General features: G+C 41.1%; 1 protein-coding gene across 11 annotated transcripts in view; it reads right to left on the reverse strand.

The window, feature by feature from the left end:
- LOC143673847 (uncharacterized) overlaps nt 1-17891 on the reverse strand; it is a 50279-nt gene extending 32388 nt beyond the window's left edge. For 8 of the 11 annotated variants that reach the window (XR_013170701.1, XR_013170700.1, XR_013170699.1 and 5 more), the window contains exons 1-10: nt 17822-17891; nt 17322-17390; nt 16028-16237; nt 15546-15599; nt 15294-15399; nt 12615-12920; nt 11096-11843; nt 9735-9924; nt 6512-6644; nt 1971-2094 (exon numbers count right to left, since the gene is read on the reverse strand). The gene's annotated coding sequence lies outside the window, so the exon portion shown is untranslated. The remainder of the gene's footprint in view (nt 1-1970; nt 2095-6511; nt 6645-9734; nt 9925-11095; nt 11844-12614; nt 12921-15293; nt 15400-15545; nt 15600-16027; nt 16238-17321; nt 17391-17821) is intronic. The other 3 variants (XM_077148864.1, XM_077148862.1, XM_077148863.1) reach the window with 2 other exon arrangements.
- Nucleotides 17892-18395: the final 504 nt, after the last annotated feature.

Consider the following 18395-nt stretch of genomic DNA (forward strand, 5'->3'; position numbering starts at 1 on the left):
GAGCTGGAAAGGAAGCTAGCAGATGAGGTCATGTTCACTATGTGCCCTTCCACTTGAGAAAGAAACCCCGAACTTCATCAGCCTTCTTGAATCAAGGTAACTTCCCACTGACGCCTTAGATTGGATATTTCTATAGACTTGCTTTAATTGGCATATTTCCACAACCTAAAAACTGTTAACTAGCAACTTATTAAATTCCTCTTTTAACAAGCCATTCCATTTCTGGCATATTCTTTCTGGCAGCTGGCAAACTAGAACAGCCCCTAAGAAACTTATTCCTGCAAAGGTTAGGCTAAGTCCACTTAAAATTGAGCCTAAGTTTCACGCCCAGAGAACCTCTATCGCTGCTCAAATGTGGCCTCTCTCTTAAGCCAACTAGCAGGTGAACTCACTGCCCTCCCCACTACATGGGACATGACTCCCAGGGGTGTAAATCTCCCTGACAATGTGGAACAGAAATCCTAGGAAAAGCTGGGCCCCAGAATCAGGGGTTTGGAAAAGACTTCTTGACCAAAAGTAGTGAGAGAGAAATGAAACAAAAGATACTTTCCAAGGCAGAGTTAAGAGGTTATCCTGGAACTTATTCTTCTGTTTTCTATAGATATTCCTTTTCAGTTTATGGTGTCCTGGAGTGGCTGGAGGGAAGTACCTGAAAAGCTGAGCTGTGTTACAGAAGGCTTGATTCCTAAACATAATCGTATGAAGATATAACTTTTACAATGTCACTGTGTGATTGTGAAAACCCTGTTTCTGATGCTTCTTTTATCTAGGGTATGGACAGATGAGTAAAGAAAAATGGATAAAAAGAAATTAATAATAGGGGTAAAATAAACTGGGTAGATGGAAAAACTAGTGGTCAATGCAAGGGAAGGGTTAGGGGTATGGAATTATAAGTTCTTCCTTTATTTTTATTTCTTTTCTGGAGTTAAGAAAGTGTTCTAAAAGTTATCATGGTGGTGAATTCACAACTAGGTGATGATATCACGAGCCACTGCTTATATACCGTGCATGGACTGTATTTGTGAAGTTTTGCAAATAAAAATATTTGTTTTAAATGATAGCTGTGTGTTTTTTACTAAGGTCCTTCTTGATGCTGAGAGATTTCTTTTATAGCTCCCGTTTGTTGAGTGACATTATCATGGATGGGTGTTGTTCTGGCAAATGCTTTTTCTGTCTCAATTAGGATTATCATGGGCTTTTGCCTGCATTCTATTTACATGGCACATTATATTAGCTTATTTTTGTAAGTTGAATTACCCTTAACTCCTGGGGTAAATTCTGCTTCTAATAGTGTATTATATCTTAAAAATTCATCTTGTTTGAATTTGCTACTTATGTAGCATTTTGGATCAATATTGCTAAGAAATATTGGTCTGCATTTTATCTTAATATTTTGGGCTAGTATTGGTATCTTGGAACAGCTGGTCTCCCACAATGAGTCAGGAAGTGTTCCCTCATATCTTCTACATTTTGGAAGTGATTGAGAAGGCCAGATGCTCATTCTTTAAAGGTTAGGTAAAACACCAATGAAGTCAAGCAACTGTGGACTTTTCTGTTTTCAAAAGTTTTACATTACTGATTTAATCTCCTTACTTGGTGTGGGTCTGTTCAGTATTTCTGCTTCTTCAGGGTCAGTTTAGGTTGTTTGTGTCTTCCTAAAAATTTGTCCATTTCATCTGGGTTATCTAACTTGTAGATGTAGATGAGGGTAATATTCTCACTTTCATTTCTGCTTTTAGTAATTTGAATTGTCTCTTTTTTATGCCTACTGTAGCAAAAGTTTGCCAATATTGTTGCTGTTTCAAAGAACAAACCTTTGGTATCTGTCTTAGTTTGATGGGGCTGCTGCACAAAGTACCACAGATGGACCGGCTTAAAACAGCACATTTACACTTTTGGAGGCTAGACATCTAAAATAAATGTGTTATTAGGGACTAGTCTCCTCTTAAAGGAGAGAATGCATTACATACCTCTCTCTTGGCTTCTAATGGGTGACAATGAAATTCCTTTGCTTGTGGCCGTCTGATTCAATCTCTGACTCCATCACATGGCTGTCTCTCTATTGCACTCTCACTGTGTCCAAGTTCATTCTTCCTAAAACAACAATCACATTTTATTAAAGGCCCATTCAAAGCCCAGGGTTCATCCTCTTTAAATACCAGGTGGTGGCCACATCCTCTCTAAGCTCTGGGGAGTGACCCACCTCTTCAGTCACAAGGCTGGTACTGACCTCATGACTTGAGGATGTCCAAAGACAGCTGCATCAACAGTTCTGTCTTTCAGTCATTCTTATTTCACTTTGTTCCATTTCTGGAACAAATTTATCTACAGATTCATCACAGTACCAGTCAAAATTCCAGCAAATTACTTTGAAGATTTTGAAAAAGCCAACAACCAAAATCACCTGGAAGGGAAAGAGACTCTGAATACCCAAAAGCATCCTAAAAAAGAAGAACAAAGTGGGAGGATTAATACTCCCTGACTTTAAAACCTATTATATAGCCATAGTGGTCAAAACAACACGGTAGGCACAAAGATAGAAACACTGACCAATGGAATCGAGATTGCAGAAGCAGACCACCAAATCTGTGGTCAACTGATTTTTGATAAGGTCCCCAAATCCTCTGAACTGGGACAAAATAGTCTTTTCAATAACTGGGCATGGAAGAACTGGATATCAATAGCCAAGAGAATGAAAAGGACACCTATCATACATCTTACACAAAAATTAACTCAAAGTTAATCAAACACCTAAATATAAGAACTAGCATCATAAAGCTTCTAGAAGAAAATGTAGGGAAACATCTTTAAGACCTAGTAATAGGAGGCAGCTTCCTAAACTTTACACACAAAGCACAAACAACAACAACAAAAAATAGATAAATGGGAACTCCTCAATATCAAATGCTTCTGCACCTCAAAAGACGTTGTCAAAAAGGTGAAGAGGCAGCCAACTCAATGGGAGAAAATATTTGGAAATCACATATCGGACAAAGGTTTGATTCTTGAATATACAAAGAAATCATACAAGTCAACAACAAAAGAACAAACAACCCAATTATAAAATAGGCTAAAGATATGAATAGGCATTTTTCTGAAAAGCAAATGCAGATGGCTCAAAAGCACATGAAGAGATGGTCATTTTCACTGGCTATAAGGGAAATGCAGACTAAGACTACCATGAGATACCCACCTCACACCTATAAGAATGGCTACTATTAAAAAAACAGGAAACTATAAATGTTGGAGAGGATGTGGAGAAACTGGGACACTTTTGCCCTGCTGGTGGGAATGTATAATGGTGCAACCATGATGGAAGACTGTTTTGCAATTCTTTAGGAAACTAAATATCGAGTTGCCCTATGACCCAGAAGTAGCACTATTTGGTATATACCCAGAAGAGCTGAAAGCAACAACACAAACAGACATTTGCGCACTGATGTTCGGAGCAGCATTATTAACAATTGCCAAAAGATGGAAACTAACCAAATGCCCATCAACAGAGGAGCGCATCAACAAAATGTGGTATACACATACAATGAAATATTATGCAGCAGTAAGACAAAATGACATCCTGAAGATGTCACGAGCCCTGAGGAGACAATGCTGAGTGAAGTCAGCCAGACACAAAAGGATAGATACTGTATGAGTCCACTTTTATGACCAGCATAAAGGTATAATCAGAGGCTTATAATATAGAATACAGGGGACTTAGAGATACACAGAAGCTAGATATGGGAATACAGCCCTCTTGCCTCCTATATTCTGGAGCAGCTAGAAAGAAAAATATGAGAGGATCATATGTAGCCCATGACAAACTCTGGGATCTGTTCTGTAACCACTCGTTGAAGAGTGTTTTAAAAACTATTGTATTTTTATTTCTTTGCTTGTATATATGTTATACTGTACAATAAAAAAAAAAAAAGAATTGCAGTATCAGTGCAAGCCAGCCCGGAATTGAGAAAAAAGGCTTAAAAGTGGTGGGATCTCACAGCACCCTGGCTGGCCTCCTCATTTCACCATCAGCTGACTGTGGAGCCACTCAGTTCCCCAGTGCAGATCCCTGGCCCCAGTTCCAGAGGGAGCAGAACAGCCCTCAGTGCACACACTGGGAACATGTGTGTCTGGCCCAATCTGTCTGGCCATAGCCCGAGGGCTCGCCCTCCCAGAGCAGGTTCTGCACATGGAAGGTGGTTCAGAGATCCCCATACAGAGAGCAGGCAAGTGGCTGCCTGGGGCGAGGGGCTGCTGAGTGCAAGATGAGCAGTGCAGTTGCCAGGACCATGAGGAAGCTATTTCCTAGGGAAGAGAGGACATTCACACCCACGCAGATGGGATTTCTTAGGGCCAAACCTGCATGCCCAGTACAAGACACACCTGCAGAAAGGACCAAGGAGGACTTGGCCTGGAGCTATTTCCAGACTCACTGTATGGAAAAGAACTGAAGGAGAGCACCTGCCCAGGCCTTCTGCAAAGACTGGGGAAGGTGTTTTCTTTTTCCTTTCTTTCTGTCTTTCTTTCTTTCGTCAGTTTCTGGCATTCAAGGAAAGCTCTGTCATAACATTAGAGGGATATAAATTTAAGGAATGCATGCTTCAGAGTCAAAATTCCAGCAATGATGCATTAAAACATCAAAATTTCCAAGTTTAATCAAAATAGTACACCTCACAAAGAAACAGGCAGTGATGGCCCAGGCGAAGGAGAAGATTAAAGCACCAGAAACCACCAAGGAGGCTGCTCAGACCTGGGACACTCCAGACAAAGACATTTTTAAAAATCATACTAAATATGCCCAAAGAGCTAAAAGAAAACATGGACAAAGAACTACAGGAAATCAGGGAAATGACAGATGAGCACAAAGAGAGTATCGCTAGTGAGATGGAAATATGAAAAGGAACCAAAGACAACCATGAGTCTGTATCTGGCAAAACTGTCTTAAAAAATGAGGGAGGAATTAAGACATTCCTGGAAAAACAGAACCTGAGGGACTTCTTCACCATCAGACCCGCCCTCCAAGTCATGCCAAAGGGAGTCCTGTAGGTTGAAAGGAAACGACCCTAGACATGAAATCAAAGCCACATGAGAAATAAAGATCTCCAGTACATTAATATCATGGGCAAATATAAATACCAGTACTATTGTATTTTGTATTAGTAACTCCACTTTTTACTTCCTATAGGATCTAAAAGGCACATGCATAAGATACGATAAATCAATGTCCGGGACTCATAATGTGTAACTATGTAACTTGTGATACGAGGTACATAGAATTGGGTGGGTGAAGGGGTTTGGGAGCATGGTTTATGATGATATTGAAGTTTTAAATTGGTAGCTATGCAAATGAGATTGTTAGAAATTCGTTGCATTACATTTAAGATCATGGTAACCATGAAGAAACTTAATTATTAGAGAACATGCAAACTCATAGTGAGAGAAAGTAGAGCACAGGTTACCAGGGGCGGGAGTTAGGGCAATAAGGAGTTAATGCGACATGAGTGCAGGGTTTCATATGGGGTGAAGGGAAAGTTATAGTAGTGGATACGGGTGAAGATGCTGCAACACTGAACGCGATGAATCCTACTGCATTGTGTACTGGCAGGGGCTGGGATGGGATGGGAAGGTTTAGTTGAATATATGATATTACAGAAAAAAAGCTGAAGAGATAATGACAATTAAATGTAATACATGATAACATTATGTATACGTAAATATAAATATAATTACGTATATTTATGTTATTATAATGTAACATTTATATCTTAACTTTATAGATTTAAGTTTTTGGAGGTTGATAACCACACTTAAGGTGATTACATAAATGAATATGCTTGTTTATAGGAAATGTACGTGGAAGTATTATGTGCCAAGGAGTAAAATGTGAACAACCTGCTCTCAGATGTTCAGAAAATAGATAGACGGACAGACAGACGGACAGGGTAAAGGAGGCAAAATGCTGAAACTGGCAAATCTCAGTACCTGGTTGGGGGGTTTTCTGGTGTTCTCTGTATAGGGTCTGTATTAATTTTGCTGCTGTCCTGTAAATTTGAGATTATTATTTATGGCCAAATAAGTAAATAAAAAGTTAAAATATATATATAACATTATTCTATTGATGTAAAAAAAAAAAAGCTCTTGATGGTTCTTCCCTATTTTGAAATCTTCACCTTCACTGAACATTTTTAAAAAGTGTTACAAAACTTTGTAAAAAGTATAGTACAAATACAACTATATATAAATCACAATCACAGAATCACATTTGCATTTCCCTTTCTCAAATACCTGAAATCACTCAGGCATGGAATGACAGGCACTTTACCTTAAATAAACAGACATCAAAGTACACAGACATCTTTGAAAACAAATTGCCCCCATGAAATCACAACACCCTGGCTGTTAGAACGTCAAGGTCCCCACTTTCTTAGGGCGGCTATTTCATGGAGGAAATGAGTGGCCTCTGGACATTTAAAAGGCACAGCCCATGCACCTGCTGAACCTGTGCTGGGATGCTTACCTGGATGTAAGATGAGGGCTTCACCTTGCTGAGTGGCGTCTCCTTGAAAATTAAGAGGAGGGCCTGTCACCACCCGCCACAGGCTCTGAATGCTTCCTGAGACCATATCTGACTTCACATGGGGGGTTCTGCCCTGAAATATTAAGAATTTTATACTTTAAATATTTTTATACTTTAATATTACTTAAATGTTATACTCTATGTTAGGACATTAGTATCTTTATAAGATATTTTTTACTTGCAAGTCATTTTATTTTCTCCTTGTCTTTTCAATCATGCAGGGTTTCTCTGGGGTACCTAATTCTTAAACGTTATAGAATGTTTAGCACATTCCTGGCGACAGATGAAACTGCAGTAATGCATGCAACGCTATTCACAGTGTGACAACAAAAAATACCTCCAGACATTGTCAAATATTCCAGGAAGAGGATCTGATTACAATTTCAAACATACAGTATTCAATTGGGATTACTGTGCCTTTATGAAATGGGATTTACATTTAAACATGGCTTTTCTAGGGGACATACATTCTCTCAAAACAGCACAATCCACCCTCTGGACCCTAAAAACGACATGTCATTACTATACGAAAAATATACATTTATTCCATAACAATATCAGAGACTCTTAATCCATTTTGGGAGCAAAAGACATGAAATACAAAGTTAAAAACACACAAATTTCTATCAAACTTCGTTATGGGCATAGTCTTTCTAAGGCAAAATTTCCTCTGGCTTTGGACCTGTAAAAACCCAAGACAAGTCATTTTCTGCCAACACAGGAAAGATACACACCTGCATTCCCATAGGGTGGGGGGAACACAGGGGACACAGGGTCCAAGCAGATTCGAAAATCTGCCTTTTTGAAATTGGATTTAAATCAGAACACAGCTTGTCTACGGGACATGCATCACTTCAGATCAGCACATTATACCATCTGGACCCTAAAAAGGATCTGTTTTTCTCATGTGCAAAATACATTCATTCCATAACAGTATCAGGGCACCTTAAACCACTTCACTAGCAACAGACATGAAATACAAAGTCAGAAATGAACAAAGTCCTATCAAAGTTAGTTATGGCACAGTCTCTGAAAAGCAAAATTACCCTCTGGCTTTGGACCTCTACAGACCCAAGACAAGTCATTTCCTGCCAACATATGAAGGAGTAACAGTCATGGGATACACATATGCAGCCTGATAGGGTGGAGGGAACACAGGGGACACAGGACCCAAGCAGATTTGAAAACCTGCAGGACAAAGTACATTAGGTTGCAAAGTCTGAGAGTCATCCGTCCTTGGGGCTTCTGAAAGCAGCAGGCCCACCCATCACAAAGGCCTCAGCAGAGCTCTGTCTCTCTCCAAATGGAACCTTGTGGGACACTGGGGAGAACACATTTTTCTTGGCACCACCCTCTCCCAGCATGGGGGCGGCACCCAGGCTCTCTGCCATCTCAGCAGCTGTGCTGGTTTGAAAGGGAGTATGTCCCCTAAGAAAAGCCATGTTTTAATATAAATCCCATTTCATAAGGGTAGAATAATCTCTACTCAATGCTGTATGTTTGAAACTAATGAGATCATCTCCCTGGTTGATGTGATTTAGTCAAGAATGGTTGTTAAACCGAATTAGGGGACGACATGTCTCCACCCATTTGGGTGGATCTTGATTGGTTTATTGGAGTCCTATAAAAGAGGAAATTCTTGGAGAAAGACTTTCAGAGAGAGCGACATTATGAAGCAGAGAGTCCACCAGCCAGCGACCTTTGGAGATGAAGAAGGAAGACGCCTCCCGGGGAGCTTCATGAAACAGGAAACCAGGAGACAAAGCCAGCAGATGATACCTTGCTTGTCATGTGCCCTTCCAGCTGAGAGAGAAACTGTGACTGTGTTTGCCATGTGCCTTTCCAGATGAGAGAGAAACCCTGAACTTCATCAGCCTTCTTGAACCAAGGTATCTTTCCCTGGATGCCTTTGATTGGACATTTCTATAGACTTGTTTTAATTGGCATTTTCTTGGCCTGAGAACTGTAAACTAGCAACTCATTAAATTCCCCCTTTTAAAAGTCATTCTATTTCTGGTTTTTGTATTCCAGCAGCTAGCAAACTAGAACAGCGGCACACGCTCAGCCCACCACGTGGTGGCAGCCAGGCTCTCCCCAAACCCCAGGGAATGGGCTTCACTCTCTGCAAGGCCTGAGGCGGAATGACGCTTCCACTGCCACCAGGTGGCAGGCCCATCCTCGGCCTTTGGGGCAAACTAACCCTCTCCACGGGCTTGGGTGTGTCCACTCTCCTGGCCTGAGGCTTCTTGACTTCAGACCTCAGCCTCCATGCTTTTGCCTCTCAACTCAGTTTTCTTCCATGGTTTCCCTTCTCTGAACCCCACAGTCCAGACTGGCAGTGGCTCTCTTTATACAGGTCCCACAGCACTCTCGTTGGCTTTCTAGGCAGTAACCTTGGACCATGCCCATCACACATAAGGAGTATCCTTCCTGGATAACTCCATGTCTGATCCGAGCTTGCTCTGAAAAGACTGACTGGTTCCATCCTCACAGGGAGCACTATTCTCTGGTGTCTCCTTTCCTGGAAGCCCAACATTTCTACAATATCAACTTCTGGTTTCTTCATACCCAAAAGTTCAGGTCTCAGCTGATCTCTCTCAGGTCGCATCTCCCAATAAGGGGTGAGGTGAAACCAGGCTGCAATTCTGACCTTTCATTTGGAGATCATTTCTGCTAAATATCCAAATCTGTGGCATTTAAAATCTACCTTCCAGACAAAGCCACTCATCCTTCTGCCCAATTATCTGCTATTTGAAAACAAGGCTCGCCTGCCTACCAGTTGACAATCACGCATGCCTCCTTTCTGGCTACGGCCTTGTCAGAGGTATCTTTAGAGCCCACATTTCTACCGACAGTCTCTTCAAAGCATTCTAGGCCTTCTCTTTCAAGGTTCTCACAGTTCTCCCAGATTCTTCCCCTTGTCCACTTCAAAAGCCATTCCAACAGCTTTGGTATTTGCAAACTGCAGCAGCAGCACCCCACTCTCCAGTACCAAAATCTGTTTTAGTTTGCTAGCTGCAGGAATGCAATATACCAGAAATGGAATGGATTTTAAAAAGGCAAATTTAATAAGGGGCCAGCTTATGGTTCTAAGGCCGAAAAAAATGTCCCAATTCAAGCAAGTCTGTAGAAATGCCAATCGACGCCTTCCAGCTAAAGATACCTGGGTTCAAGGAGGCCGATGAAGTTCAGGGGTTCTCTCTCAAGTGAGAAGGCACATGGTGAACACAGAGTTTCTCTTTCATCTGCAAAGGCACGTGGTGAACACGTTCAGGGTGCCTCTCTCATCTGGAAGGGCACTTGGTGAGCATGGCGTCATCTGCTATCTTCATATTTACATATTGACTGTGGAGCTGAATAGCAGAGATCTTCTGACGTGATAGCTGAAAATACTTTCTACCTAACCCTTCAGAGAAAATAATGTGCCTATTCTTGGGCTACATAGCCAATTATAAAAGGACTGTCTCACTATATTAAAATAGCAAAAAAAAGCACATTTTAGAGATAGAGAAACGCAGGCATGCTTTTGGGCTTTGTTGGCATTCTGGTATGGGTGGACCTATTGTAAATAAAATATCTGCACAAGTACTTGTGCTAAGGTTGGGTTTAAATCCAGATTCCTGGAATCCTTTACAAGCAGAGTGAATATCAGAGTGAGAGTAAGTCATGTGAAGGAGCTGAAAGGCAGTGGAACCCAAAGAGGCCAGGAGAGGCTGCCACGTGCATTGCCATGTGATGTAAAGCCATGGAAGAAGGACTGTTGGTATGAGACCCAGAATGCCAGTCTTCTAGAGAAAGCATCACCTTGATTTTGGACTCCTAGCCTCAAATCCATGAGTCATAAATTCCCAGTGTTTAAGCCAACCCATTGCATGGTAATTGATTTAGCAGCCAGTAAGAGAATATCCATGTTCGTGGGAAACGTACATGGAACTATTTCGTGTTCAATGTGTCTTTGTGTAACCTGCTCTCAAATGTTCAGAAGATAGGAAGCATATACTCAACTGCAAATAGGAGTAGTCCAAAGGAAGAATGAGTAAACATGAATCAAAGTCAATTGGGATAACCCAAGCTGAGGGATAGAAAGTAAACAAGATTGGAAAACAATGACGTAAGCCTTGGAGACCAGTGGGACATCAACATACATGTAACAGGCACTGCAGAAGGAGAAGAGAAAAAGGGGAAGAATAATTTGAAGTAAAGAAAATGGCTAAAAACTTCCCAAACTGGATGGTCACTATTCACGTACACATTCAAGAATGTCAAGAACTCAAAGTACGATAATTTAAACACAAACACACTTTATCACAAACATGATAAAATAGTGCTGACCCCAAGGACAATGAGTGACTCTTGAAAGCAGTAACAGAGAAGCAACTCATCAATTACAAAAAATCCCAAGTAAGGCTAACATGCATGCAACTAACAACAAATTTCTAAATACATAACGTAAAAATTTAGACAATGGAAAGAATAGACATTTTGACAATAAATCTAATGAAAGATGTCCAACATTTCATTTACCTCTATAGTGAAAATCTCCTCAGCAGCATTTTCTCTGGAAATTGACAAATTCCTAGGATAATGCAACAGACCCAAAATAAACATAAAATCCTGACGAAGTAGGACTTGGGGACTTTACACTACCATTTTTCAAGACTTACCATAAAGTAACAGTAATTATGACAGTGGAGTATTGGCCAATACACAGACAACTGGGGCTTTATACAATCAAAGTTTAGATTAGACCTGCACAGTCAACTGATTGACAACAGAGGCCCCAATGCAACTTGGTGGACCAAGGATGGTCTTTCCAACTTGAGGGTTGTTACTGAAAAGATCTGCACTGTCGCCTACATGAAAAACATCAGGATGTTTTGCAAAAACTTCAGTGTGTTTTGTTTCCACGAGGTTTGATTTATTCTTCCCATTAATTCAAATATTTAAACAAATATTATCTGTTCTGATTTTCTCCAGTGCCTTTCAGAGTGGTCAGAATTAAACTTGAAGCTCCACTTTGGAAATCTACAACACCAGAGGACCTGAATTTTCCTAGAAGACAACTTTATCCCTCTATTCTGCTTTTCCTCCTTAATGAACAATACCTAATGATTCTGATCTACTTTGAATTCTACTTTTCCATTTTAATGTGTGGACCCATAAACATCTATAAAATCCACCATAAAACATGCATCAAGAAACAACTCACCTCAGTGAGATATGACCAATTTCTGTTCCTTTTGGAAGAGTGTAGAGAACGGGAATGGATAAGCTGAGGTACAAAAAGAGGAACTGCGTCATGAGAGATCTGGTGAGCTCCTTATCTTCTGCCTAAAAATCTTATCACAACAGCTTTCATGACCTGAACTTGTGCATCTCCTATAGGATCACCTGCGCTGAACCCCCCATTTCTTCACTGGTTGAATTAAACTTTTTTCCTATTGATCTATGAACAATCCATGCCCCTCTGACCAACTCACAAAAACTTAAAAGAGGATTAATATTAATAGCTTCTTAATAGTATTTATATCTCAAGTTAAAAAAGCAACAGAAAATTCTGAAAAAAGAAAGATGGGATTTTTTAATGACAGAAAATTTCTTAATCCTGTTGTTCTAACTGGTTGCTGTATTTCAAGAGGACTTTTTGATAAGACACTTCTGTTGACTTATTGAGACAGACTGAACACCAGTACTCCTAGCATTGTGCTAAGTGAACCTGGAAAAGCCACTCCTTTGAGGCCTGATAGTTTATTAAGCTTTCAAGAGTCAGAAATAAAATCCCCTACCTGTACTATTATTTTGTGACTCTATATATTCATGATAGAGGGAGCCACTGACAAGCTCAAGATGCAACCTGTGGTGACTGATACGTATGAGAACAACTCAGAATCTAGAAAGAGGGAGGGAAGAATGAAGAAAATGGGAGGCCCTTGAAGGAGGGGTGGAGGCAGCATTTCCTCAGCTGTGGGTGGTTCTGTTTTCCCTGCAGATAATGTCCTCATAAGCCCTTCAGCCATGTGGCTGTTCCTGGGCAGTCACTCACCCCTTTCAACCCAGGTCACCACCTTCTGCAAGTTGATCCACGATTTCCACTGTCACAAGGACTGGGATTGCTTGTGGATGTGGTAACATCACCATCTGGCTCACCCAGGGCAAGGGGATCAAAAACTACTTCTGGTGGAACAATTCAAGACCCGCTCTTTTCTGGACTCTTCTGCCCTGCTCTGTAGCTCTGCTGAGTACTCTCTGGCCAGCGAGGCTGTTCTTTCAGGTAGCTCTCCTGTTTCTGCGGCTCTGTCCTTCCTGCCCCATGAACACTGCTTCATACCAGGGAGGCTGGGACATAGGCCTGGGGAGAAAAATCAGGTTAGTCGAAACCTTCATCTAGAGTAGAGTTGCTCAAAATCAGCAGTACTGCTATTTTGTGCTGGGTAATTGTGTGGTATGAGGGGGCAGATTTGGGCATTGTGGAATATTTAGCTGTATCTCTGGTCTCTTCCCAATAGAGGCCAACAGCACTTCCCTTCTCAGTTGTGACAAGCAAATCCTTCTCCAGACATTCCAAACAGACCCTGGGGAGCAAAACTGGCCCTCTCTGTCCCCAGTTGACAACTAATACAGGGCCTTAAACCTGACTTTTGGACTTCAGGACTCTACTACCCATGTCTGTGGCCAGTGGCCACATGTGACCAAAGGACTTAAAATGTGTGACTAGTGTAACATGCTGAAATCATATTTTGGATGTTTTGGGTTAAACACAATGTCTCCTCAAAATTAATTTCACATAATGTCTGGAGCTTGATAAAGTATACGTAAGGCAATTATATAAATGAATATGCTAGTTTATAAGAAATGTACAAGGAAGTATTATGTGCCAAGGAGTAAAATGTGGGCAACCTGCTCTCAGATGTTCAGAAAATAGATAGATAGATGCACAGACAGACAGACAGGGCAAAGGAGGCAAAATGTTAAAACTGGAAGATCTGGGTATCTGTTGGAGGGGGTTTGTTGGTGTTCTCTGAATATGAGGTTTGTATTAATTTTGCTGCTGTCCTGTAAGTTTAAAATTATTTATTGCCAAATAAATAATTTATTTATTGCAAAATTATTTACTGCCAAATAAAAAGTTAAAAAAATATATAACATTATTCTATTGATGTAAAAAAAAAAAAGGTCTTGATGATTCTTCCCTATTTTGAAATCTTCAACTTCACTGAACATTTTTAAAGTGTTATAAAACTCAGGATCTTAAATTATAATTATGTATTATCTTTTCATTGTCTTAATTTTCAAGTAGGACTGTTCTGATACTAATCCTGAGATTTATGCCTTTATACTTTTCATTCAGGTATTGCTAAAAACTATTCTATGAAAACCTAATATTTTTGGTTTGGAAATACAGTACTTTAATAGAAGTCAACAGAGTTTAAAAGATTTTAGTATACCCTTTCTAATAATTATAAGCACGTATTTTGCTTAGAATTCATCTGTTTTCTTTCAAGTCTATAATTTTATTTTGGCGATAAATAGTGAGATTTAATTAAAGTGAAAACTCGCAGTTTATATCTAAAGCGCTATATGATATGCAGAACTTACAAATATTGAATCTCCATAATAGTACATGAAAATAGTATACCAAAAAGTAAGGCTGGCAATCTGTCCTGTTATAGATAGATAGAGAGAGAAACAGAGAGAGAGAGAGAGAAGAGAAAAGAAGAGAGAGAGAAAGAGAGAGAATGCAAACCCTGTGTTTACACCAGCTCATCATCAGTTGAGACTGCCTTCTTTAACAACATCTGCCAAGGGACCATGCCAACTTCATCTCATGAATAGGCCCCAGACCCACCTCCTCCCTCCATCTCCACTGCAGGCCCTGGGATTTCTTTCTAGTCTATGACCACAACCCAACTCACTGGCTTGGGTTTGGCCTGCTCCAATTCCTCCTCCACAGAGGGTCTGTGACTCTATCACTTTTCCACATCAAACACTGTCTGACTCGTTCACAGACTTCAGAATAAACCCAAACCTCTTGGGCTGTCACACCAGACCTGACATCAGTCGGTCACAACCTCTCCGTCGGTTCACACCAACCTCCCAACTGGCTCCCAGACTCCACCCAGAGACACCACCTGCCTCGAGTCCCGGCTTTTCATGCCTCTGTGCTGTAGCACATGCTACTTTCTGTCATACTTCCCCACCCTTATCTTCCCCCAGCTAAATCCTTTTGGGGACAGCTTAGACTTTACCTCCTCTGCAAAGCCTTCCCAGACCTTCTTCCTCTCACATCTCTGGCACAGTTGTTATTTTATATATGTGTGTAATATATATGGATATATTTATATATAGTTGTGTATTCATCACCACGATCACTTTTAGAACTTTTGCATCAGTCCAGAAAAAGAAATAAAAAGAAAAAAACCCATACATCCTAAACCCCTGACCCCATTTAATTAAAGTGAAAACTCTCAGTTTACATCTAAAGCGCTAAATGATATGCAGAACTTACAAATACTGACCACAATGGGGTACTAAACTTCACGATGGCCTTCTGTGTCATTACACCCAGGAAATGCAATCTTCTAAGAGTCTGGTGTATCGGCCTACACCACTTATCGGAATCACAAAAAGAAGTCCGATTTATGAATTTGCTCCCCTATGAGCATAACATGCAAACATGAAAACACACCATCAGCTTTTCTACATAACACACGTCATGTCTTACCTGAGGAGGCAATTTCTTCACCTCTTTTCATTCCCACTCTTTTATAAATCCCTCTCTCAGGATCAACATAGATTTCTTGAGAATATCCAGGCAGTTTGCAGACAGGCTAAAGAAAGAAAATAGCTGGGAGTTTTTACAGGAACAAATAAGAGGAAAGTAACAACATCTAATGCAGTTTGTGCAAATTTTACCTGCGCTTAATGTCTCAAATAAAATTTTTATCTCTGGAACAGATTTACTGTTAATATTCACCTAAATATAATGGCAGGATGACTGTCCAATCACTATAAGGGTGACATTTCCTTCCTTCATAGAAAAAAAAAAGGACAGACACAGATGATTAGAAATTATATACGTTTAAAAACTAAAAAATAGAAAAGAAATTATACGTTTTATACAACTTCCCTCACCCCAAGTTTTTTATTCCCTTCTAATGCTACCTATAGGCTTTTACGTGGGCAGGCACCAGGAATCGAACCCGGGTCCTCAGGCATGGCAGGCAAGCATTCTTACCTGCTGAGCCACCGTGGCCCGCCCCTATTGGCTTTTAAAGCAGTAAAATTGCATGAGCCAGAGCAAAGAATTATATGCTAATGGGTTCAATTAATTCAGATGATTCTTTTGCCAAGAATTTCAAAATGATATAGATAATAATTCTCTTCACTGCCCCCAAAGGTATACATAAAAAAGAACAAAAGCTATTAAAGTTGAGTTATTTAATCAGACAATTTTACGTTCTTTTACATTCCAGTTGACATCTTCTGGTGACACAGATCTTAGATTCAGAAAGGCTGTCCAGCCCCTTCACACAAAGCTCACTTGGATGAACTCACTGCCCTCACTCCTGCGTGGGACATGACTCCCTGGGGTGTAAATCTCCCTGGCAATGTGGAACAGGACTCCAGGGCAAGAGCCAGGAAACGGCATCATTGGACTGAGAAAGCCTTTTTGACCAAATGGGGGAAGAGAGAAATGAGACCGAATAAAGTTTCAGTGGTTGAGAGATTTCAAACAGAGTAGAGAGGCTATTCTGAAGGTTATTCTTATGCATTACATATATCCCTTTCTGGTTTAGCGTGTATCAGAGTGGCTGGAGGGAAGTACCTGAAACTGTCAAGCTGTGTTTCAGTAGCCTTGATTCTTCAAGATGACTGCATAAATATATAACATTTATAATGTGACTGTGTGATTGTGAAAAACTTGTGTTTGCTGCTCCTCTTATCCAGGGTATGGACAGATGAGTTAAAAAAATATGGACAAAACACTAAATAATTGGGGGACAAAGGGTAAATTTAATTGGGTAGATGGAAATACTAGTGGTCAATGACAGGGAGGGTTAAGGGGTCTGGGATGTATAAGTTTTTTCTTTGTATTTTTCTAGAGTGATACAAATGTTCTAAAAATGATCGTGGTGATGACTACACAACTATGGGATGGTATTTTGTGCCACTGACTGTTTACTTTGGAATGGACTGCATGTGCATGAAGATATCTCAATAAAAATATTAAAATAAAAACAAAAAAACTTACCTGGAGATAAACTTATATATGTGCCTGAAGGAAACTATAGATACCTGGCTGTCATAAGGATGAGGTATGCACATCTATTAACAACTACACATTTTCACCTTTAAGATAAAATAGTATTTCCTACAGTGAACAAATAGTTGGAGCATAATAAAAGAAACAAAAGGAAGAATACATCAGCAATTTCCAGAATTTATGTTTTTGATCATTATCATTTGACATTTGAAAACAGACTGTTCAGTAACATGAAAATGACTACCATGGTTAGTAGGTCTATAAGCAGGCAGCCTTGAATAAACTAGGACAGAAGTCCATTGCTAAGGTGTCTCTCCTCTTTTTTGGAGGTGTTGGAGAGGTGAAAGGGGGTGAGTAGCTAAAACTCTGGCTCTCTGGGTGTCTGTGCACTCCACACACACCTACTGCCCTTCTTATAAACCACAGGTAGCTTTCAGAAGGTCCCCTTAAAGCCGGCACGAGACACTTTGCTCTCAGAAAACTTACTTGTAAAAAACTCTTGGGGATTTTGGTCAGATCTTCTACGTATTCCTTGCAGATACTAAACTGAAAAAACTGAAATTACAACAGGGCAAAGTGGGTAAGTTAGCAACATAACATCCTTCAGGACCAGAAGGGACCAAGTATTTCTTCATGCGTGACGCTAATTACCAAGACAGGGTGGGGAGTGGGGGGGGGAGGGGAGTGCCCGAGGCGCCCGGTTTGCATTAAAATCCGGCTGACCCAATCCAGGCTGAGCCACTCCTCTGCCTGACAAAAGGGCCTCGGCTCTGGGGGCTGGTTCCCATTCCGTTAAAGGAAACGGGAGGAGCAGTTCCCACACCGCAAGCCTCTAGTGGGCGGGAAAGGCCCGGCCCGGCCCGGCCCAGCCCGGCGCACCCTCCCTCTCAGGCTCCGAAACTTCCGAGGGCCCGACGCGCACCCCGGGCGGGGGAGGCACCCTGCGCCCGCCACCCCGCAGCGCTCTCCGCGCCGCCCGCACTCACCGCACGAAGACCACGACGGCCCGGCGCTCCCGGAACAGCGCGCCCAACGGCACCCGCTCCCCGGAGTCGTTTCATGGTTTTACCAAGTATTCACCTCCACTACCAAAAGGACCAGAACTTCTGCCTCCAAAGTTTCCTCTCTTCATGGGTCCAAAATTTGAAGACTGACTGTTGTAATTGCCCAGATCATTGTAGCTTCTGCCACGTCCAAAATTGCTTCCATCATTACTAAACCCATGACAGCTGTTCCCACTGCCACCACATCCACCACCACCTTGGCTGCCACCAAAGCCACCACGACCACTGAAGTTTCTTCCACGACCACAGTTGTCATTCCCACCAGAACCACCTCCACGACCACCACCGAAGTCTCCAGAACCATCTCACCTCTTTGGCTGGATGAAGCATTGGCCATCTCTTTCTTAGACAGGCCTTTCCTTACTTCACAGTTGTGGCCATTCAAATTATGGTGTTTCTTAATTACAGTCTTATCCACAGAGTTGTGATTCTTGAAAAAGATGCCTCTCTTCTTGCCACTGCTTTGGTTAGTCATGATTTCAATCATTTCAATTTT

This window comes from Tamandua tetradactyla, chromosome 2 (assembly GCF_023851605.1).
Source record: "Tamandua tetradactyla isolate mTamTet1 chromosome 2, mTamTet1.pri, whole genome shotgun sequence".
Classification (NCBI taxonomy): domain Eukaryota; kingdom Metazoa; phylum Chordata; class Mammalia; order Pilosa; family Myrmecophagidae; genus Tamandua; species Tamandua tetradactyla.